Source organism: Ambystoma mexicanum, chromosome 4q (assembly GCF_040938575.1).
Source record: "Ambystoma mexicanum isolate Mex_15411 chromosome 4q, UKY_AmexF1_1, whole genome shotgun sequence".
Classification (NCBI taxonomy): Eukaryota; Metazoa; Chordata; class Amphibia; order Caudata; family Ambystomatidae; genus Ambystoma; species Ambystoma mexicanum.
Window position 1 is genome coordinate 247497546 of NC_090928.1, and position 24355 is coordinate 247521900.

Below are 24355 nucleotides of genomic sequence, written 5' to 3' on the forward strand. Positions count from 1 at the left end.
ATCGCCGAGCGACGGAGAAGACAAGGTGGACACAGAGGCTGGCGAGATGCACTCCCAGACAGCAGACGAATCGCAGCAAAACCGGAGATGCGCGAGGGACCCCGAAGCTCCCAAAGACAACTGGTAAGCCCAGAGAAGGTGTATGGGATACCGGGGTGCTTCAGGGTGAATGCCAGATACCGTTAGAAATGACCAGAAGCCCTTACAAGGGAATTGGGACATTAAGCTTAACTGGAAAAGGGTTGATGGCCCGAAATATAATCACCTGAATACAAAATCAAGGAAATGCAAATAAAGAAAGTAAACCTGGCATTTGCATGTAAATATTAAATGGACTTAAATAGCCCTGCCAGGAGAGTAAACCAGGCACTCAGTGAGTCCAGGACTTGCACCCAAGTAGCAAAGTAAAAGACCTGGTAGGAGAGTAAACCGGGCAGACGGCGAGTCTGGGACCTGCACCCAAGTAGCAGAGTAAAAATCCTGGCAGTAGAGTAAACCAGGGATTGGACCCCCTCGAAATTGTGGAAAACAGAACAGAGGAAGAGATCCCCCCACTTTGTTTTGTGGATCACAAGGAAAGAGTCATACCCCTTTTCTGTAAAAAGATATCAGAGATCTAAACAAAGAAACTGAAATATTTGTGTAAATGGATAGTGAAAACCCAAGGGAAGAACCATCCTCCTGGGGGATTGTGAGATATAAAAGTGACAGTTTGAATAAACAGAAAAACTCTAGGGGAAGGGAAGGATCCTTCTCGGCTGCAACCTTATTTTCGCTTCTTCACCCTGAAGGCTTTATGTTTGGAACTTTGGGGAAAAGCTTTTGGTGTACAGCTCAAAGACATTCCCTTGTCACATTATATTGAGTTTAGTGTGTGAGGGTCAGTTTAGGATTTTTGCACACAGGACAGATAATTCTTTTGATTTAAACACACCGACAGAGAAGTTCATTAGTTTTGTTGAGGCACGGAAACCACTCAAGAGTTAGGGATAGGCAGGATTTCCCCAACACCTCATTTTCTTTTGATAATAAGGGCCTAAATCACAGTGTTTTCCTACGGGATTGCGCCATTTTAAAACGCTTCTATGAATCAGGCCCCAACTCTTTGATAATCACAAAAATTTCAGTGTGTCCTGGTTTTACTTTTCCCCTCACTGTGGGGATAGCATAGTAGTGTAAAAATAAGCTAAGAGTACAGGAATTCATCAAAGGATTTTTCAATGCAAGAGGTGCGATCAAAGACACCCTCTTGAGAGGTTACTTTCCAAATACAGGTCTAAAAGCATTTAACATCACTTTCTATGTGACTGAGCTCAGCTTGAGGATTTCTCAAATTCATGTTTGCAGAGATAAAGGAGGAGAGCGCCTGGATGGGAAATGGGAAATATATGGCAGAACCTTACATCACAAGGTGGATATAGCAGCTGTACCATAGAATGTTTGCAACCCAGAAGAAATCTTGTTTACAGACACAAGCACACACTGCTTTGAACGTGTTGTCATTTTCAAATATATTTAAACATGAGGATAACTTAGTTTAATGAGGCCTGCTTTATCTGCTTGTTGGTTTAATAATGTGTTATTCAAATCAAATTATGCCAATACTTATCTAACGTGTTGTTAGTGGGGAAAAATGTGTAACGGTCTGCACTCCCAAGTACAAAATTGTCTAAATAATTCAGGAATAATGTAAAAAGGAAATTCAAGGAAACACGGTTTTGGGTGTCTGCACTGTAGTAATCAGCACAACAGTCCTATGAAAAATAGAAAAAAGAACGTCACCTAGAAAAACTATAGATGACACAGCCTTCAAGGGAATAATCCCAATTATTAATGCATGAAATGTCATCAATATTCCAAACCCTATTTAAGTAAATGTTCAAATTAAAACATTACCATTTATTTAACAACACGTCTCTAAATCATTCATCTAAGGTAACCAGTTAATCATTCTCATAATAAAGAATATTTCATTTCTACAAAGTCTTACAAAAGGCATGGACATTGTTGGGGAGAATTCTCAGAAATGTGCTAATTCCCTTCTACCCTAGAGACCCCCAGCTCTTTTGCTGGACTTTAGGACTTTTTAATTTCTATACTGGAGAGAGACCTTTACCCCACTCTCTCATTTATTTTCTCTGTGAATTGTACTCTGTTTCTTTTGACTTTGGAGTCTGACAAACTCCATACTCATCATCTTTACATTGTGACACACAGCACATTCAGTGCAATGACACAGGGAAGTCTCTTAGATTTCCCAAAGGTTTAAATACTTTCTCTTGGTGAAACTACGGTTTCCAAGAGCAGTGAAGTGAAATTGACTTTACTTACATTTTGTAACTTTCTAGACCCAGCACACACTATCTTACCATAGGGTGCTGGAGGAGTTACTTAGTATTCCCTTTGTCTAGTTTCTCATGTAACATGTTTATGTTACCCTTGCTACAATTAATGGCTTGTGGCAGTGGTTTACTTTTTGCTACCATTGTGTGCTTTTACTGCGGGCTCCGTTCACAGCTGCAGTAAGGCACTCATGGGTGCCCATTTTGTCAAAACGGCCCGGTCTTTTTTCGCCATTTTTTGTTGGAAAGGTCCTTCTTGAGATTTACTCTGCGCACGAAACCAGGTTTGGTCCCTTTGTTCGTTTTGCCTTTGGCGGGATTCACGAGTGAAGCCCGCCTCTGGCTCCAGTATGTCTGACAGGGGCAGCAAGTGAGGGAGGTGACCAAAACTCCCTATGCTTAATCCCCTTGGTTACAGGAATGCACCCAAAGGTGATTGGCCGGCTGGCTGTCCTTGGAGGACAGCCACCCTGCTGTGTGATTGACAGCTAGGTGGGAATGAACGGGAGAAACCTGCATAAAAGGCGAGGCTTTTTGGCTTGGAAGGCAGAGTCGACCACCGGACAAAGGAATCTGAAGAAGAACTTGGAAGAAATGCCTGCTGCAACTGCTCGACCGTTGGTTTGCCCGGTGAAGCCTGCTGCTGTGCTGAAGCTCCAAATTCGTTTAGACTAGAGAAGCCCTGCAAGGACGACTTCTCCCCTTGGGTTTGTGGGACCAATAAACCCCAAAGTGAACTCGTTTGGACATCCTCCCAGAGCTGGCTGTACTTCCACTGCTGCTGCTGGAACCGAAATGCCAGGAAGAGGAACACCAAACAGAGTGGATCACTTAAGTCGCACAGAAAGATCCTCCGGACTTCCCTGAAGCAGGACTGACCAAGCCTGAGCCACCTCAACAGAGTGCAGGACCCCAGATATGAGGAAAGTCCGAAGTGGTATCCGAGAACCGCTGTGTTGCTATTTGTTGTCAGACGCGAGGAGCCGATACCCCGAAGTGCAGATAAATTGAAGTCTGCCCATTTCTGCCGCTGACCTTCCCATTGCAGTGCAGGAGTCCCCAGACATCCTCCCTCTTGTCCCCACAACTGAGGCCCAGGACCACCAGGATCTGCAGAGCTGTACAGGAACAGAAGCCAGCTGGAACCATTTCTTCTAACCAAAGGTACTGTAAAGTTAAGAGGACCTACCTCTTGTTGTTTAGTCTTATTTGCTCTCAGTTGAGACTGGTCTTGGTTGCCATTGCAGAGTCCCCTCACAAGCCTCACAGCTTGTGGCACTTCAAGTGAATCTTATTTTTACAAACTTTTCTAAACATTGTGCTAGACTTACTTACCTGCAAAGAAGATCTTCAGCTGCCCTAGAATTTCCTCAACTAACACTGGCTCCCTGAGAGACTCTTCTTACCTCTGACTCTGTGCCTTTACCTTTCCCCCAGGAAAGGGTTACATTTACTTTTGGAAGGTTTAAAAAGTACTTACCGGTTTATGAATAAATTGTTAAACTTTGTTTTATTCCCCAATCTAACCTCTGCACCAAACTCAGCATTGCTCTAAATGTACCAGTGATAAATCAATGTCCACAGTGTCCTAGTATTTAAGTAACCCGAACATGTAGAAGTGTCTGTGTGCCATCCCCAATGGGTATCATCTGATTTAGAAGAAACAGTGTGTTTTGAAGTGTATTATAAATTTATACATGTTTTGCTCCCTTCTGAAGAAGGCTTATATAACTGACTGTTAAATTAGGAATTGTTTAATCAAGAAACATTGAGTGTAAGTGTTTGTTTGAACAATTGTCACTGTGAAACTGTGTTACAACCCTAATGCTCACATTGACCCCTCTTGAGATAAGCCTGGCTGCTCAGCCACACTACCAACCTGTGTAGTACAGACGTATACCAAAGGTTGGGCTCCTATTGCCAGGAGGTCAAGGTTGCTTTAGCCTTCCAAAGGATACTGCACACAATCTTGCCTAACGGACATTTTTTTTCATTTCAGCAACAGAGCTTTCTGCAAGGTAAAAAATATTTCAAATATATATATTTTTTTGTGTTTGGTTCTTTATAAACCCTTCACAACTTACCCATCAAATGTAAATGCAATAAAAAAGCATTAAAAAAAGTCTTGTCAAATGATATGTGAAGAAGGAAATTCATCCTAGGTATTAAAAGCATACTTTAAAACTCAATTCTCAGAAATTTGTGAAGATAATTAAAATAATCAAATATAAACAAAGTTTCCTTTCCATTCAGAATTCATTAGATTGAAGACTTGCTACATTATGAACAAAGAGATTAAAATAGCAGTTATGAGTAGTATGCAAAACTACAGGTCTTCTAATGTTTCAATTGTTGAGCAACAAAATGTACGTGACTTAAGTTCTCTTGGGATCTTACGTCGTGACCCTACAAGTTCCATGGTCGGATACCGCTTTAGCCTTAGTCGCAGGAAGGCAGACCTCAATTTTATTGTTTGGAAATGTTATTAAATATTTTAGGAATAACACAACCTTTCATTAGTAGTAACATATGAAAAACAGTTAGTGTTTCTCAGCTAAATGTCTAGTTTGTATCTAGTCCCATGTCTGCAACTTTGAAACCATTTGGGTTTTTAATCAAATGTTTTGGAGTTTTATTTAAAATCACCATGCATTTAAGAGTGAGCATTCATTTAAATGCATTGCATTGTGAAGATCAACATATATTGAATTGGGTGGAGGATCTAACCTATTCCTAAACAATAACAACACAGAAATGTTAAGGCCCCATCAAGTGAGGATACTAGGGTTTTCAATTTTACCATTATTCCTGTGCAAACTATGGAGGAGGTCCTTAAGAAAATGCGCCCCACTTGTTGTAATGGTGATACCCTTTCAGTCAAAAAGGATTTTAAATAACATTGATATTTTTTCACCCTTCTTAACCCGCTTTACTAATGCCACTTTTTGGCACTGTATGATTCCCAAAGAGGTTAACAAAGTTGTAGTCCCCCCATTGCTGAAAAAAAAAACAGGTTTAGACCCTAAAAATGTTAACAATTTCAGACCCATTACGAATGTGCCTTTCCTTTTGAAAGTTGTGAACAGAGTAGCTAACTTACAGCTACGAAAACATATTGAAGAGGCCAGCATCCTTCACTCGCAGCAATCTGGATTCAGAGAACACTATGGCACGGAAAGTGCGCTACTTGATTTGCAGAGCCAGATAATGGACTGTATGGATGAGAGCAAGGTAGGACTATTGATACTTCTTGACCCATCTACGGCTTTCGATCTCCTGGACCCCAAAAAATCTCTTATCCACGTTGTCCTCTGTAGGTCATTGCTCGCCATCTGCCATAAAGTGGTTGGAGTCTTTTCTGTCAGACAGGATGTCAAGAGTTGTTGGGGCCAGGCTTCCTCAGGACAATTATTTTCTATGTGCGGAGTGCCGCAGGGAGCATGTCTATCGCCTACATTCTATTTACGCCCCTGTGTAACATCTTGGACAAAGCAGGGGTGAAATGTACCAACTATGCTGACGAAAATCAGTTGTTGGTAGAACTGAGTGGAAAATACAGTGAAGACTCAAAAACCATACATAATTATCTACCAAATTATCAAGGATTGGATAACTCACACTGGCAATGCCTCAATAACGGAAATACTGAGTTGTTGGTCTTTAGATCTCCCCAAGCCAGGTCTAAATTGGGCCTGGAATATGCAGAATTCGACATTTAAATATTGTGTAGAGGGCTAGCCTTGGGGGGGTCTGTGGGTTCACCATCACTACTGCAGGAAGGTGGTGCTGGACCCGATACACATGACGTGGCGTTACCTGGCCACTATGCAAGGGAGCCAAGTACCAGATCGATTACAGACCCTAAGAAGCCGAGGACCAAAGGAGAACGACTCACCAAGGAGTCAAGGACCAGTTAGCGACTGATCAGAGATGCCAATGATATACTTATAAATACACAAAATGGAAACAAGAGATACTAAATGTCAGAAAAATACAATTATAATAAAATATGTTTTACAACACACTATGCATGTTCATGCTATTGGGTCGTTTCTTATTCCGAGCCCTATCCACAGTGTTTTAGGTGTGTGCTTGTTATTCTGTTATTTAGATGGGAGTCATCTTGTTTTGGAAAGGCATTCAGCTTATTTTTTCCTTTCGACCTGGCAACACTGGTCCAACGGCCATCCCGCTCCCCCAAAGGTAAGTGCTAAATAGGGCATCTAGGGTCGTCCTTTGCAAAATAAAGGTAAAAGGACGAGCATAGACGCCCTTAGCACTCAAGGGGTTAAAAAAAAAGATATCAAAATAATTCTATTACTTTATCCCCAAGAGGTGGACAGGCCTATAGTGTACTCTGGGGATTTGCCGATAGGCCACTGCACCCTGGACCTCTTTTCTGTGGTAACCTATTTTATGTCCAAATAGGAAAAGGGTTGGGCTTGCTATAAACGTGTAATATGGGGTCTCTTTTGGTTCCCAGTGTACTCCTAAAATATCGCCCAATATCCACCAAAAATTCAAGTTGATGGTACATTCGGTTTTGCACTTTCAGTCTCGACATCCCCCAACAGGGTTTACACATGCTGAAGAAACCAACAATAAATAAATAACACGCAGCCGGTGGAGACAAGTTTGCAGGGTAAAGAAATAGCAGCGTCATGGAAACCAACTGCAGCATTACAAAACCGTCACGTGCCATCACAAAGGGCGTGGTGCTTCGTTGGAGAAATTCTTTAGTACAGCGCGAGAAGGACTGAGCTCGCCGGCGCGCATGCGAAGACTTCCTTTTATCCTGTAAAAGCCTGACTGGCAACGGAGTAGAGGCGCCATAACGCACCGACAGAGAATTGCTGACAGAAAATATGTCACGGTACGGCGGTCGCTATCAGGGAGGCAAGCGAGCTGATGCGGTTAAGCCACATGCCATTCCTCGTCCAGGCAGGCAAGGCTTGCAGCAACACCTGCAACGGAAGGGACCGCTAAGACTCTCGAGGATAGAGCATGGCTTGTGAAAGTGTTAGTAGTGTACCCAGGTTGGTTTATGAGGTGGTGCCTGGCGCCGAGAGAGGTTGACATATTACTACTGTTAACGCCACATGTACAGGGTTTCCGTCACCACCACAAAACATTATTTGTCCCCGAACCTGGTATCCCTTACTGTTTCGCAGATTAGACCCCCCCCCCTCCCCGTACCTGTGCTCACGCTGGAATATTTCCGAAACGATTATTCTGTTTGGTAACGCCTTCTAGTTGCTGGTGCGCCATGGAAAAAGGCAAGCAGACAGCGTATCCTTCCGCCGCTGTATGTAGTGAAATGGTCTCCGTGTGCACGCTTATGCAATGACGTAGGAGTCGAAGCTTTGTGGCGACAGCGAATAGAAAAGCAACAGACCCGATATTTGTGCAGGTACCCATGTTAAACAAAAAAATAAAAAATAAAAATAAAAGACGCGGGTGCCGAAGTCGTCAATTTCCTTACTAATACTCTCAATCGTTCACACTTCAGTCATCCGACCCCAGTTTGTGTATATTGAGTGAAGGGGCGTGAACGGTTTGGCTGGAAGGGTTGCCATTCTGGGCTGTTTACTGCACAATTTGGCTACTCCAAATCCAATTGTGCGGAAAATTACGGTAGTGTGCGGGTTGGGGGATTATATGTTAAGTTTGAACGAAAATGCTTTGGCACTTGTTTATTTACGACCTGTAGAGATGGAAGTGCACCACAAAGCAGTGGTTCTGAAGCACCAATTCATTTACATTTTAAAGTGCTTATCTTCGGTTTAAAGGGGCACGAAAAGCGAGACATTTATAATCTGCACTGCTCTATGCAGTAAGCGTTTTCAATTTTTCAAGTGATGCCCTGGCTGAGACACAGTGACAGTGTCACCCGGGACTGCAGCCAGCAGTGTGGCATGTGACCCTTCCAAGTGTGTTTCCCCTTTAAGGGAATCCATCCACCCCAGTCCCCCTTCGTATTGCACTTTTAAAAGGAGTCCCTGCAGGCACGTGCACCAGAACGGCTGCAGACTCCCAAAGAGGAACTGCTTCTTCTCTCATTTATGACTGCAGGACCCACGCCGTGTGAACATGGACCTGCAGGCCATGATGCTGTGGGACCCTCGTGCCAGCAAGGTGGCAGAGGTCCGCATGCGTATGGCCCGCCCTGCCCCCACTCAAGACCGGGAGTCCTTCCCCCAACCCCCTCCCCGACATCCCCAGGGGCACTTCACCTCCAAGGTGGTGATGCCCCATAGCACCCTGCCCAAGTCAAAAAAGAAGATCTTCCTGGAATCATTCTGGGGTCATCATCAGGTGACTCCCTCCTAGAGTCATCCATGGCTAGTTCAGGGAGATCATCCGAAACCATCCTTAAGTATGTGTATAGGCTGAACTATTCAAATGAGAGGACTCTAGAGTTATCACAGAAACTACTCTAAGAGGAGTTCTGATTACTTCCAGTGATGATCTTGTATTACTCCAGGATGACCCCAAGACAACTTCAGGATAGGTGGGGGATTACTCCAGGATGACCCTGTGACAACTTTAGGATGGATATGAAATTGTGAACGATTATTGCAGACAACTTCAGGAGGATGTTGCTTTCAAACGATTTAGGAAAAGGGTTTTGATTCCTTGTGTGTAAGATGGGTGGTATTACTATAGGGTTAGACTTCTGGATAGTATACTGGAAAACATGGAATTTGCAGCCGTTACTTGCCATCTTTGCTAGAGCACTCAAATGTCATCAACTAAGGTTTGCTGATTTAGTATACAAAACTACAAATCCACCCCACGTCACAAACCAACCTCTAAACTCCTCAATTTCATCTCTCACCTCTAGCTAACATGGCATCACACCCAATACACTCCCAAATCACTGCGCTAAAATAAACACTTTCAGTGACCTAAACAGAACGTCTACCTGCATGACAAGACGGTCGATCTCACCCAATATCACTATGAGCAGCTAGCAATTAGTTCGACCATTCACCACACCCAAGAAAACATTAGCTGACCCCCAACAGAAATCCAAAAGCACAAAAACATGTACCATTTACAAGTTGGCACCAACCTACAAATTCACCAGATCAACTATAATAGTTGTACACACAAGATCACTTGCATCTTCAGTTTCACAGAGCAGTATGTGAGCTACTAGTAGCAGTTGCTGACGTAGCAACCAAACTCGGTTGTGGGGGAAGTTCCAATTCCATCATTTTTTTTTTAAACCGTAATCTGAAAGATTGCACAGGTGTGTGGTAACGTGTAGGTGTCACTTCATGGTCCAAACAGTCATGACCGTCATACTGTAACAAGAAGACACTTAAGACGTGGTGATAGAGTTGAGCTTGTCAAATTAGATCTGTCCGACAAAACATTTGTACCAGACAATTGACGGGTTACTTTATAGTCCAATATTTTGCAGTTGTTGCACAGCTACATCTCTGCGAACTGCAACATTGCACAGGCATCTGCCAACTTAATGCTGTGTCTATCAATTGTCCAGGTGAAATAATAGGCAGGTTCTGAGGAAGGAATGAAGAACACTAGCTATCCCTGCCAAAAAGAAATTCCAGCTTTTGTGAACAGCCATTAATACATTTTGGAATAGTCCGTTTTCACCATTCAGCTTTTACAAGATAATTCTCTTTTTTTCCACTGCATCTTCTTTTTCCAGATTCCACCAGTAGCTGCTTTTTCTCATCTACCTTTCTTTTTAATGCCTCAATTATAGCTTTTCGTTATTTCATCAAATGTTTCCTGTGTCTTAATACTGTTTCTTGGCTGCGGGGATTAAAAAGGCAAGTTGAAACTTCATAATGCGACTACCAATACAACAAACATTTTGCCTGAGCTGTACACTGGGGTGACTCCCCTTAAGCGTGACCCTATCCGCCCCCTTGGAGTTTTGCTTATTCTTGCTCTCCTTGGCGCTTTCCCTCCCTCCCCATGCAGCTACCCACAACTCAGTGTAGCTGCACGCATAACAATGTGGTACATACCATTAAGAGTGCGCCGTGACCACTATAATAAATAGTGGCGAACTGCATCACCAATTCCACAAGGTCTACGCATAAAGACCTTGAATGAATAGGACAGAAAACGGATTGGTATTTGCGAATCGCGCTCTACCTTGGACATCCTAGATTAGTTCCCCAACCCGTGGACTACATTTTCAGGATTGCATCTAAGGTGTTTATTTTATTTATTTATTATTATTTTTTTTTAAGCTAAAAAGACAGTTTCGGAATTTCGATTCGGGGAACCATTCCAGGATGTCCAAGCACCACTAAAGACTTTTAGCACAACGTGCCAGCCATTGACAGGTCTCTCGGGACTCAACCCTTTAATCATCAAGTACTATCAGAAAATTGTTTCAAGATATTTTCACAATCAACTTCCAAACCTAGTCATCATACCAAGTGTTAAGTTTCAAGGCCTTGAAGACGGCTAAGGTCAAAACATGTGTCGGCTGACTTTATGGGGATACATTCTCCTACAGATGAATACCCTAATATTGTTTTACTTTCATTGTAAAAGACTGTATACCTAGCTTTAAGGAGGTAGAGTGTGATTCGCCAATGGCAATCAATTCTCTGTCCTAGCTGCAAACATTATCGGACCTGGACTACAGTCCCCGAGGGCGCTCAACCCATAGCGCTTTGCCACTAACATAAGAGAAATCAGTAGACCATCTATAGTTACTCTAGAGGAAAGAGATGCTGTAAATGAGGTGGGCATTGTGTAGCATTCATCTGTATGTGTGAAAAAGGGGAACGACTCCACGTAGGGACGTCAGATGTACCCTCCTCCCCCAAACATCAAATAGATGGGAAAAAAAAAGAAAAACACATTGCTTACCTAACTAGAAAAGCATGCCTCCTTGAAATCCTTTTCTTCACGTATTTCTCTTCTACTTTCATCGATACCCTCTATCAGCAATTTCCAATTAACTTCACCAGGAATTGCAAAGGCTGAAATTCCCCATTCTTTCAAAATGCACAGAGAATTGTCTGAATCAAAGAGTGCCATGATGATTTGAGTTATTGTCTAAAAGAAGAAATAAAATATGTAAATTTAGTATGTACCAAGTATTTGTGAACCAGGTCTGTACCCAAAACCATTAATTTATAGTGGGCTTGCTATGGATGTTCCTGCCTGATGTGTCCCGATTTATGAGTGAAGCATCTCTTGGTGCTTGGTTAACTTCCTCCAAGACTTCCACCCATTGTGGCTTTAACTAGTTGCATCTGTTCACAAATTTAGAGGTGTATGTTCTGGCGAGGCAATACGTTCTTAACTGCAGAGCTCTTGCACCTAAAATGCTGCAGTCATTTTGTGCGTCTCCTTTAAAAGACAAACACGTTTATTTCTTAAATGTAAATATCAACCATAGAGAGCCCCACCTTGCAGACAGCAACATGTACAGGAAATAGGAGGGAATGCAGTGACAGAACCCATGACCAAAGTGATCTTTACTGGGGGAACAAAAAAGTAAGTATTACACCTTAGCAGGAACGTCTTTGCTAATATGAGCCAGGCACTATCCTCCAGAAGGGTCACAAGTCCCCCCCCCCCCCAATAAGCATTGCTAATGTACAATAAATTATGCACTACAGCTGAAATAGTGCAGCGCTCATAGCAGTGGAAAAATCCTGCAAAAAAGTATACCAAGCCATGGGTAAACTTTGCAGAGGAATGGTTTCTCACACATGCACCACGGATGGATACATGTAGATAACCTATTACGTAGAGGGTCGGGTGCACCTATCTGAGGAAGGCATGGACTATTTGTGTGGAACATTGTGGGGGCATTGGAGCAGCAACAGCATTAAAGCCAGAGAGGGGCAGCCAGTAGGAGCATTTATCCCCTACTTGGCAACGGTTTGAAAGCAATCAGCCTGATCCGTACAACAGTCATTGTGTGGAACTGGGAAGGAGTCGCCCCGCCCATGAAAAGGGGGTGTCTGTATGCTGAACAGCTAGGGCGTCTTATGGCAGAGCCTTAAGGGAATAAAGTGGCCTCCCACTTTCAGTTAGCAAAGCAATTCATAGCACTCCTTTCACGCCCAGGTCAGAAAATTCCCGCTACCGCGCCAGTCCCGATACACAAGGCTGCTGAAAAATCCAGGCAAGCAAGAAAATAGCTCAACATCATCTAACGAGAATGAACTGGTCCCATCATTAGATAAAAAGAAAAACCATAAAAAGCATTCACCCCAGATCATCATAAACAATGATCAAAAGAGATATTTTCAAAATTAATGACAGGGATCACTATCCCTAGCAAGCATTCAATAAAGTTTACAGGCAAACTATCTTCAATTAACTGCTGAGGTCAAGTGGTTGGAAAAGAAACAAACCGCATTGAAGGGGCAATAAAATCCCTCCGGGAACCTCATCAACCTATATAGAGAATGTGACATAGGTATAACTAGAACATCCAGTAATCCAGAGTCCCTGAAACTTACATTTGTGTATATTAAATCATGTAGCGATTAAAGTGTTGAACAAACTAAATGTAGATGAGTAGAGCACGAGTCATGAGGGGAATTAGAACAAGGTCCCCTGTGCATAAAGGCTGGCACAACTATCCCTACTGTGAACCGAAAAGGCAATGGAAAACGGGGGTGAACAAGCCATCTATGTGCCCTTTAAAATAAATGGCGTAAAAAGTTCTGCCTCGCGGGTATAGCATCCGTAACTTCCAGCAGTGAAAAAATAATATTCAAAAGCATTACAATATAAAATGAGTCTTTAAATGCCAGACAGTTCGCTTTTTATGGGGGGGCAGCTTTACAGAACCTCTATAGGGGTGCTTTGACATTGAACTTCACAGAGTACCTGCCCTGTACACTTTCCACATTACACAAATCTCAACAATGTTCCCCAGCTTGAAACGGGGGGAGGGGAGCGTTGAAACTCTCCTTTGATGCAAATTCAGTTGCTGGACAATTAATGGATGCCACTTTTTGAGGTGTTAAATGGCTTAAGTGAAAGCAATGATCAGGTTGCAAGCATTGCTAAGAGAAATAAATAGATGGGGGGCATCTGTCCACTGTTGGTTGGAGGAGTCTTTTTCTCTCCATTCTTCATGAGAGCTTGGATGGCCAATATCTGCAACCATTCTCTGTGCGCCGAATCACAACAGCAAATCTAAGCCCAAAGCACCAGGTGCCACCAGAAGGCGGAACGCAGGAATCAAAGAACTCATTCATCAGATCGTTTCAACCATCCACAGCCTGAGACTACACCTGGCGGTGTGTGCAGCACACCCTGTACCAAACAGCGGCTCAGTCTGCCACACACTTACAAAACCTAGCCAGCCTTCATGCTAGCCAAACAAAATGTTGCCACTCGGCACCCTGCTTCAGAATTAGGCAATATTAAAGATGCTGCGAAAGTCATACACACTACGCACAAGCCACACATCAACAATCCCCACACCAGGGAAATCTATGCCAGCGGGTGTCTCTGCACTGGCATGTAGCAGTCTGGGTAACTTATTGAAAATTACAAGCATTGTGCCCTCTATATACAAGAGAAACATTCTCACAGGGGCTATGCAACACTGTAATGCTCTTAAGCAGACAACAAGAGTCAAATCTTGAGTATCGCTGGGTCTGTGCAACTCTTTCCTTCCCAGTAAAGCACCAGAATGATTTCGCTCCTACCCACTGAAGGTGCGGTCATGTGTACGAGTTGTATATGCACCTTACCGGACGCATTGCAACGTTGCACACAAGGGCACAGCAAGCACGTGGATAACGGACCACTTTAAAGCAACCAAGGATTTTGCAAAGGTTTGTTTAGTACATTAAGCTTCTGCCGTTTAGGCCCACACGTGCACTGTCCCCTAGGCACCAGGCAGGATAAGTGCTCATCTAAACTACCAATCAAAATATATGTTAAAATATATCAATTAGGTTTTTTGCCTTTTTTTATTTTATTTTTTTTAAACATTTTCTTGATAACAACATAGTCACTCTATGGGCAGTGGTCTTGTGGTCTTCAAACTTGTTTGACCCCCAAGCCCTCCCCAAGAAAAAGGTACCTGGCTTGGGCCCCTCCATCCACATGGACTCCAAAATGTTTATCTGGTGTCGAATGGAGGTGCGGGTGACAAAAAACATTCTTTCAAAATCATTGCTTGCAATAACTCAAATTAGAGGGCAAATATTTGTAAATGCAGCAGTCAGACTTTTTTGCTACAGGGGACATGACTAAAAGTAGCGTTGGATATTTATTTCAAAGAGTAACGTAGGACATACTTAAGTACAAAAACTTGATTACTATCAATGCAGTCACTTGCAAGTTGGACAGTGGCATACTGGAGAGCTAGTGTGAAGGGTGGGCCTGCCTTTCAGCAGCCAGCCATCACTATTGGGTTTCATTTTTGCAATAATATTTTTTAGGGTTGCAAAGTTGAAAATCCAATCTTGCAAAAGGTACGAGGTGCTGAAAGTTAACAGTACATGGACTGCATTTGGATAAAAGGAGGAAACAGCATTTTGCCAAAATCCACCCAAGGACAATTTTTTGAATTGACTCTCCAGTAGGTGGTCACTTTGAAGTTCCATTAGTTCCTCCTGGAGGTGTGCTGGCCCCTACGTCGATAGGAAAGGCTGACCACTCAGTCATTGATGCTACAATTGTACTCTGGAAAGTACTTTTGAGAGTGGTTCTGAGAAGGTTTCCAATTAGTTCAGCAACACATGAAAAGATCATACTCCACCTCCTCGAGAGCATCTGCTAATAATGAAACACATCGGAACGCAGACATTAACCCTCCTCCTCCAAAGCTCCAACTTCTTCTTAAATGCTGACATTTTTGCGTTCATAGCCAATGATGTGGTTTCTTTTCTGTGCCTTGAAGGGAAGAGGTTTACAAAAATGTAGCTTTTCAAAGAGGTCCCCATAGCAAGCTAACAGTACAAGCCAGTGTGAATCACACAGAGGCTCTTCTTTTGTCTTGTCTAAACCCAGGAGAAAGCATCTCACTTTGTTCCAGAGTTCCTAAACACAATATAAAACCTTTCCCCCTGGAGAGCAACCTGACCTCTGTGTGAAACAAAGCATCATGTTCAGCTCCCATTTCTGCACATAATGTGGCACACAGATGGGCTCTTGTGTGGTGCATCTTAATACAATGGATAATCTTTACAAAAAAGTCAGCACCTCTCAGAGTCCATTCCCCATATTGCGCACAGGTAAAGCTTCCCGGGGATCACGCAGTGTGTGTCCACAATATATGTGGAGCTACTATCAACACTTTTGCTTTTAACCCAGTTCTAGCAACAGACATTGAAGGAGCACCATCCAAGCAAATACCAACACACTCCTCCCACTTTAGGCAGTGGGAATTTAGGAAGTAGTTACTGTCAATGACTAGATGCAGTTGCTCTGCTCTGAATTGGTTTACAAAATATTTCTCCAATATTTCAAGCACGATATCAATTCTGTACTGATAGAAGAGGACAGGTCAGTGATGCGACGGAAAATTGTGGCGTCGGACAAAGATACTTTTGCATTTCTCTGCTGCACCGTCACTAAGCATTACCCGGTTGACAGTGAGAATTGTTGGCAGAATTACTCTCAGCATCTGTAAAGGGCTTTCCACCCCCCCAGATAATGTGGTAAGAAGCTCCCAAAGCATTTGTAGGTACTGAGGCCACGTTTTAACAGTGTCTTTTGCTTGTGTATGCCTTGTAGCTGCCGTACAAACAAATCCATGGTCTTTTTTGCTAAGGTTTTGTTTCCAATACGCCTAAAGTGTTGGCTTCAGGCTTGCTAACATAGCGCCACAAACCACACACTGCAGCTTAACTTGTCAGCAACTGTGAGCCATGTGAACCCAAACACAAAATAGACACATTTCCGTGTTTTTTGCATTTCTCGTGTCAGTTTTCACCTCTCCTTCCACTTTTCGTTTGAGATTCATCCCATCTTTGGGCACTAGGAAACTATCCAGTTCTATGTGTTTATTTCTGCATTTTAAAGCCTGAACACAAAAAAGACTGATTTTTCCCCAGCCGTTTTTGTATTGACTTTAAAGTGCGGAATTCACATATTGCCCCCTTCTTCCCCACCCGCTCATTACTAGTCAATCAAGGGGGGACCCCCGAACCCCCAATTTCCCTCCCCCAACACACGCATCTTGCCCACATGCGCACACAGTCCAAAACACACCTCTGCCTCCTGTGATAACTCTGCTGGGTCTCACACCGCCTGTCAGCCCCTGCACGCACTCATGTGTGATAGGGGTTTAACAAGTATGATCGTTCGATTTAGAAAGACCACTCTGAGCGGTCACAGAGCGGTCTTTCTAAATCGACCCCCCCCCACCATGGTACAGTGAAAAAGATATTTTCTTCACTTAGTACCAATAATCATCTAAAAAAGAAGCCCGCCTCTGAAAACATTGCAAACCCCCCACGTTAATTTATGTCACTTTATTTTTTTTAAACCATTTTAAGTTTTCAAAAATTAAAAAGGCTTTAAAAGATTTACATTGACAAAACACATAAGATTTAAAACTAACCACATGAAAAGGCTGGGGGGTGAAAAACAAAACCATGTAAACAGCTTGGGGGAAAAACAAACTCAGCAGCAAGAGGTCATAAATGCTGCTTGGATTTTAAAAAACACCACATTGATACAAGTCGCAGAAGACTCCCTGTTCAGATTGTGAAGTTCTAGCTCGAATTTTTTGTTGAAGTGTGGTCCTGGAGTAGGCCACAGGGCAGGGAAAACTACACCTGATGCACATTGCACAGGGCCGATATAAATCTTCAGCACTTCTACTCAACCAATATTACATAGGGAGAAGAAATCCTTACTTGCCTGCATGACTGGGTCCAGTGCTTCACTGGATTTTTCTTGCTGGGACACAGGTAGTTAGGTTGTCACACCTACGCTTGGAGCGATGCTGCTGCAATGAAAACAGTTAATCAAGGACACATGGGTCTACCTGAGACTTCAAAAATGAAAAGGGGTTAAAACCAGCTCTTGGGTGTTAGGCATCAGCTAGTAAGCAGGACGTAACGCTGGGAATCCAGGAGAGTACACACAGTGCACTGTAAATGCAACTCCCACATGAGACGTGTGTGATGGTGGAAACACATCGGAGGGAGAGGGCCTCCGTATCCTTGTCCTTTACTGCTTTTTATCATGTGTTCTGTTGTGTTTTCCGCGCAGGAGTTCATGTGGGACTCCTGGCGGTGCAGCTCTTTCTTTCAGTTTGGTGAATGGACCCGTGGGATACCCTTATGGTACCCATGGGTGGGGGTACAACCCTGTGCCCCTAGTGTATGTTTTTGGGCACCTGTGGGTGGCCCACAGAGCAGGGTATGGGCTGGTGGCAGCTCCATGCTGAATTTGACAGGTGCGCGGAGTATCCTCCATTGTTTTCCCAAAGTCCTGGGAAGCCCTGACTCTGCCCCTTCCCCCTGACTGGCTGTTGGGTGGAAATGCCATATATGGTGTTGTTGTGAAGGCCCGGCCAGACTAGCTGGAGCCTTCACGGTGATGTATGTTGTGGGTACCTCCTGTGGGACCTGGGTGAATAGAGTGTGTGACGAATATGCATTCTGTGTTGTGGATGTCCAGTATCTGGCGTTTGACACAATGACTGAGACAGCCCTGCCCGAAACCGGTATGAATGCAGCTTGGAGTGTTGAATGGCTCGGTACTTGTCCCAATACACATAACTTCTTGTGAGTGTCTGGAGAGAAGTGAATGGCCTGAATACCTCGTGTGCCTGATTGGCTGCCTGCCTGCATGAATGCCCGCAGTCGTGATTGGATGCTTGAGTGTGACCGAGCGGAATGAATGGGAGATCAACAGTATATCTGAGGACCTCTCACTGCTAGGAATCATGTTCGGAAGCTGAAGTCCACTACGACGAGTAACTGGATTAACTGACGCTTGACCTTGAAGCCCTGCTGGACGAGAAGAATTGCTGTTACTCTCCTTCACAATTTGAAAGCTGCTGTGTTTCCAAGGACTGACCCAGAGAGGACCTGGTAAAACGCCCTCTTCCTGAGCTACGAGGGACCATTGTGCACAGCTGATCTTTGCCAACGCTCCCTGGTAGACAGACCTTCGACAGGCTGCCGACCCGATACGGGGACTGCTGCGGAACTCCAAGGAGAAGCACTCGGACTGTTGTCCGCCACTGTCGATGACCGCCGTCGCCGACCGGAGCCACCGTGCTCCCGTTTGCCTAAGAACTTCCATTGATCATCGGACGCTCTCGTCTGCATCGTCACCCGCTTGTCCCCAACTGGAGAAGGCCCGACCGTCGACGCGCCAAGGAGCATCCACCGGTGGGTTTCCCGCCACCCAAAGACCACAGAGATGCCGACGACTCGACGCCCTTGCTGGACCACAGTTCTTCCTCATCTCTTTGCGGTCCAGAACTATCGTCACCGAGGTGCCCCGCACGCCTCTTCCTTGCAGGACGCCAACACTCCGTCGTCGACGAGCACCGCTAGGAACGAAGCTGCCACTTCACTGCCGTACTTCAACCTGTTCACTGTCGGACGTTCGACGACCTGTGACTCCTGCCTTAAAGGGAGGGCACTCAAGAAGGGCCGTCGATTCCCCGACACCGAACGCCAAGTTCCCCGCGCCTCTCGACAATCCGTGGCTCCTGCTTTAAAGGGAGGCACTCAAGAAGGATCGGCCAACGCATCGTCAGAGAACTCTACTCCACCAGGTACATTGGGGGGGTAAAACCTTAATAGGAAGAAGTGAGACTATTGAACATATGGACTGGGCTTGTGCGATATATCTTTATTTACAGGTTGCCCAGGTGGGGGGGGGGGGGGAAGATCTCCACACAGAACTGTGTCTAGGGTGCGGGGCCAGTATTCTGCCTATTGTTTCAACCATCTTACGTTCCTGCCTATCTCTATTGCTGGTTTTCTCGTCATTAATCTGTGTGACATTTTAACCGTACAGTTGATGCACTTTAATGAGATTGGGTAACATTAGTGGTACCACTCTAGATGTGTATATATTTATCATTATTGACTTCCAAGTACAAAGTGCGTTATTGTGATCGTGTACCTACTTTTGAATATTAATTATATAAAGACTGTGTTTTCAGTAATACAGTGTGTGGACATTCCTTTGTGGGGGTTCGGGGACACTGTACTTAAGAACCAGCCTGCATCACCTCCTGAGAAGCTAGGCCTTGATCGCTCGTCCATTGCTACCTTGTAGAGAATCTTTGCTGAGGTCCGCTGTGCCTCTCCTCTACCATATAGAGAGCGGAAGTACAGACACTCCCTACCAGTCTTTACAACGTGAACTTGCAGTACCACCCCAAACTGTACATGAGAAAGGAACAGCCTCAAAAATAGGTTTGAAATCCCCTTTTGTGACTCCTACTATACCTTTACAATTACCCCACCATCACTCACAGCAAAATACAGTTGTTTTAAAAAATAAAAAAAAGACATTCTTACTGTCGGAAAATCCTAATACAGATGTCAGGATTTTTTTTATGGTGCCATTGCTGCTGGGGACTTTGCTGTCCAAGATGGGATGATTAAGCAGAGTGTGCAGTGTGTGTTGGTGGTCGTGTAGTAACCTGCCTGTTCTAGAGGAGCTGCAGCTACACAGTCTGTCTACCACTTTCATCAGAAGTAAGGCAGAGTTTCCAATAAAACACTGCACCCAGACGCGGAGCATCGCGGAGTATGCAGAGTGTGTTGGTGGTGTTCGTGGTGAGAGGCCAAAGGGAAAGGTAAGGCATAGTATTCTGCCTCGATTATCACATTCAGTCGCTTTACATTTCAATGGTGGGCAATGTGGCCATGAGCGCAAACAGTACTGGGAATGCTGTGAGCATCAGTGCTAATGTACTGGTGAGGTCCGTAAAAACGTCGGTTCCCATCGGGTACCAACAGACTCGGCAGTATAATAGACATTGTAATTCTGCGTTGGAGCATGAAGGGTGCAAACTTCCGTCCACCAGGGAACCCCCCCCCCCCCGGTCTCTTCCGACAGAGCGGACACAGCGTACTTGCCACTTGTTTACAAATGCTAATGAGACTGTTAACACGAACGAGAGCACTTGCCGGCTCAATGATAAACCAGAGTTAACCCTATCTAATAATGCAAACACCAACCTTGCTGATATCTTCTTACCTGTCATACTCGTGGCTGATATGTCTGCTGTGGCGGGGGCGGCAGAGCTTGCTGGGGCCTCGCCCGCGTCGCTTCTGTGTGCGGGAGAGAGTGGGGGCTCCCGCGATGGGTCCGCCTGCTTGTGGGTGGAGCTGACTGCGACCTTCCCTGCCTGGTGGAGGAGTGGCGTCGTCCTCCGGCGGGGCCGTGCTGAGGGGTGGCGTCGTCTCGATGGACACTCCTGTAATCGTCACTGCGGAAGATTGTATTTCGGTTGATCTGATAAACATTGTGAGTGTACATCCCGTGGACGATCGACCCAATTCAAGTTGGGTCCTTAACATGGATCAAAGAGCGTGCACGAGTATTGTCCCCTCTCGTGATTCATCTATGACTGGCAGCCCTGGCAGGTGGGAAAACTCACTTGAACAGGTGAAGCAAGGGGTTGGTCTGAAAAGGGCAGATGAAACCTCTACCCCCGATTCTGATAGATGCGACTTAAAGTCGCTCACGGGCACATCCAATGCTTGCGAGGCAATGTGTGTAGAGCATGTGTTTGACAGTGCCTCTGGTTCAAGACCAGAGAGTATCAACAAAATAAAGCAAAAGTGGGGGTTTGGTAATACATGCAATCCAGGTGGAAACCAACCTGATAAGGGTGTCAATATAGTTGAAGGAGACATACCCTCAGCTGATGGTTGTACACACGAGATAAATGATAGATTCTGCCCTTTAAATGATGCAGTGTCTCCGGGAATATTAGCTGAAGTTGTGATTCATGAAAATAAAAGATCCTCACTGGCAGTAGCTGATCAACTGCTGCTAGATCTGTCGACACTTAACATTACAGACAGAGAGTGGCTAGAAACCCAAATATAGTGAGTGGAAACTATAATGTATCCACCTCAACAATAAATGGAGACAAAGTTCATCAGTCACCTAGTTAAGGTCCTTCACATTTAATGCCAAATTGCATATCAGGAATAGTAAAAAGGAGGCAAGTGGAAGTGAGCCCGCACAGTTACATTTCAAGTTCACAGAAAAGGCTGCTTGTAGCGAGTTATAACGAGCTAAAAGGGGCAAAAGAAAAGCCTGCAAGCGCTAATGAAAAACATCAACGTGATAATGAGGACTGTGGATCATCCTCCGATGAGAATTCTGACCCTTCCTCCTCTGACTCTTCCTTTGTTGAAAGACAGTTTTCTAAAGTCAGGAGAGGGACGCATCAAAAACCGCTGAAGCTAAATCAGTTAAATTGCTCAACTAATGCCTTGAGGGAACAACTCTGTGCGGACCTAGTACCCAAAATTTCACTTGAAGTAACAATAGCTACAGCCCCTTTTTACAAAATGTATGAGCAATTTGAAGAAAGTTATAGAGATCAGAACACCCTTTTAGCAATGCTAAACACCAAAATGGCAACTATTGACTTGGAAATGCGTGAAATGAAGTTCCAGTCTCATAAGGATCTGCTATCATTGGAATCTTCAAATGCTCTATTAAGAGAACACCTACGAAACTCGTCGGAAGACAAAAGACTACTAGCTGAGGTGGCGCGGGAAGCACTATCAATTTTGAAAAAGGCTCTGCAGATCAATGTTGATGGTGGAATGTCTTCCCTAGTAAACGACTGTATGAGATTAAATCCAATGCCTCTGAAAATGTGTAATTGCCAACAGCCACAAGAAAAAATTATAATCGATAAAGTGGGTAATCCCATGTTGGTTGCAGATGTGTAGAGTAATAATTTGGTGGCAATATCTGATTCTCCGGAATGTCAAATAGTATTGCAAAGGATCAGCTCGGAAAATGAGCCAATCAACTTGACTCTTCTATCGTCAGATAAGCGACGAGTAACAACTGATAAACTAAACGATTGTGATAAGTCGACTCAAGAGAACAGAGCAGGACCTGTAGGTGAAAAGGAGTTTGTAAAATTATCAAGACCAGATTCTGGAGTGCTTTCTGAAGACGTTGAACTGATGTGCCCGGAATCTGCACCTTCTACATCCAAGAAACCCTTAACTGTGGTACATCATGAGATCTTGAATGTGGAGCCTATTAAACTAATTGAAAGTTATCCAATCTGTGTTAAAAAAAGAAAAAGCAGCCGCCATTGAATACTAACAGAGAAAAGGGAAGTGTAACAAGAAAACAAAAAACATGACATGTCCATGTCACAAAAATATGAATGGAAATGGCTCTAGAAAATTCCCGAGGAATTTAAAATCTCTAAATCTCACCGTTATACCGTCAAATAGAACTGAGGTCATCAGTGGAAAAAGATAAACATCAGAAATAACTGGAAATGAAAGACCAGCTATATCTACCAAGATGAGCCCTGATGCTCTGACAGAAGACTTAATGAATCTTTCAACATATGAAATAAGTGACGAAGAACTGAGTAGAAGTGAGGAATTGCTAGAAGATGAAAATGATGCACCGCTGTACTCTGCTGAGCCAACGAGTAAAGCAGAAGCGGATTTATTAATTGAAACAGATTCTGGAATTCAAAAGTAGGGACGTAAAGTAAGAACAGTAGAGTTGATGGATTTGTCAAATAGAATAGTAAAATCAACTGATGGGAATCTTCCCTCACATAAGAATCCTCAAAAATGTTTCACATTGGAGGAAAGAAGATTAAATGTATTGGGAAAATTATCGAAGGTGAAGGCGCCAGTCTGACAACGTGTTTACATCAAAAAAGGTTTCGAAAGAAGAACTTGTTTCTTCTAGAGTGATATCACAGTTGCTGTTAAATCAAGCCATCAAATCGGGTGAACGAAAAGATTCTAGTAAGTCTGATAGTGAAAATTGGAGGACATCCTCAAATCAAGTAAGTCATCTAAAAAAACTCAGAAAAGGACATCATTAAAAAAACTAAATCAAATTACTATATTGCATTGGAAAGGATTCAAACCAGGAAGGATGGACTAATATTAAACAGGAATAACAATTAGTTTATTCAGTCATTTTCCAGAGTTGGATCCAATCACAGCGATCGGCATTACAACAGTCGAATTTGCAAATGAAACACAGACGGATCGTGTAATCCTTCACATCCATTCTAATTATAAAAAAGATCAAATTATGAAGGGTGAGGCTGCACTGTTGAGTCTGGGATTCAATCTAACAAAAATAAATCGGAAGCCGGATCCCACAGACACTTTGCAGTCGATTGATTATGCTCCTAATCAAAGAAGTGAAAACCGAACCCACAATACAATAGAAAAGGGAAGTGAAAACATCACACACACAAGTAGATACAAAGAAATGAGTATCCTGGCAACTGGAGAACAGTGATGTGTTATCTGAAAAAAATGTTGACTAATTTGAGACAAATTAAAAATCACAATTCCCCTGGAAGAACTGGATAGCAAGATCAGGATCATCAGAAAAAGAGGACCCAAATGGTCATCTAAACAATTGGAGCTGGCTTGCTTGTGCCTTAAATAGCTCTAGTTAATGTTCAAAGCAGCAAAGGAGGGAAGTTTTAAAATTTGGATCTTGGAACACAAGAGGTTTCTCTCATTTGTTTACAAATCAACCACGGGAAATCACGGAAATGGACATACTCTGTTTGCAAGAGACGTGGCTCTCTCAAATACCTGTGGTTGAGGGGAATGAAATGGCCATGAATCCAGCAATCAGAAATCAAAAGGAGAGACCGATGGCGGGCTTGCTAACTTTAATCCACAGAAGATCTGGATACAGGATAACAGAGTCCTATAATAAGTCGTCTTACATCCAGATAACCATAATTGGGGCATCTGCCCCTTTAATCCAGTCAATCGAAGAGTCTACTTAATTAACATCTACTGGCAACCTACCTCAACTAGGACCATGAAATTCGCAGATAAGTTATGTAATGA

The 24355-nt window shown here is 43.7% G+C and overlaps 1 protein-coding gene across 3 annotated transcripts in view; it reads right to left on the reverse strand.

The window, feature by feature from the left end:
* GEMIN6 (gem nuclear organelle associated protein 6) overlaps positions 1-24355 on the reverse strand; it is a 299912-nt gene that overhangs the window by 268677 nt on the left and 6880 nt on the right. Inside the window, exon 2 of one of the 3 annotated variants that reach the window (XM_069607798.1) lies at positions 11208-11396. The exons of the other annotated variants lie outside the window; for them this stretch is intronic. The gene's annotated coding sequence lies outside the window, so the exon portion shown is untranslated. The remainder of the gene's footprint in view (positions 1-11207; positions 11397-24355) is intronic. 3 annotated transcript variants of the gene reach the window in all.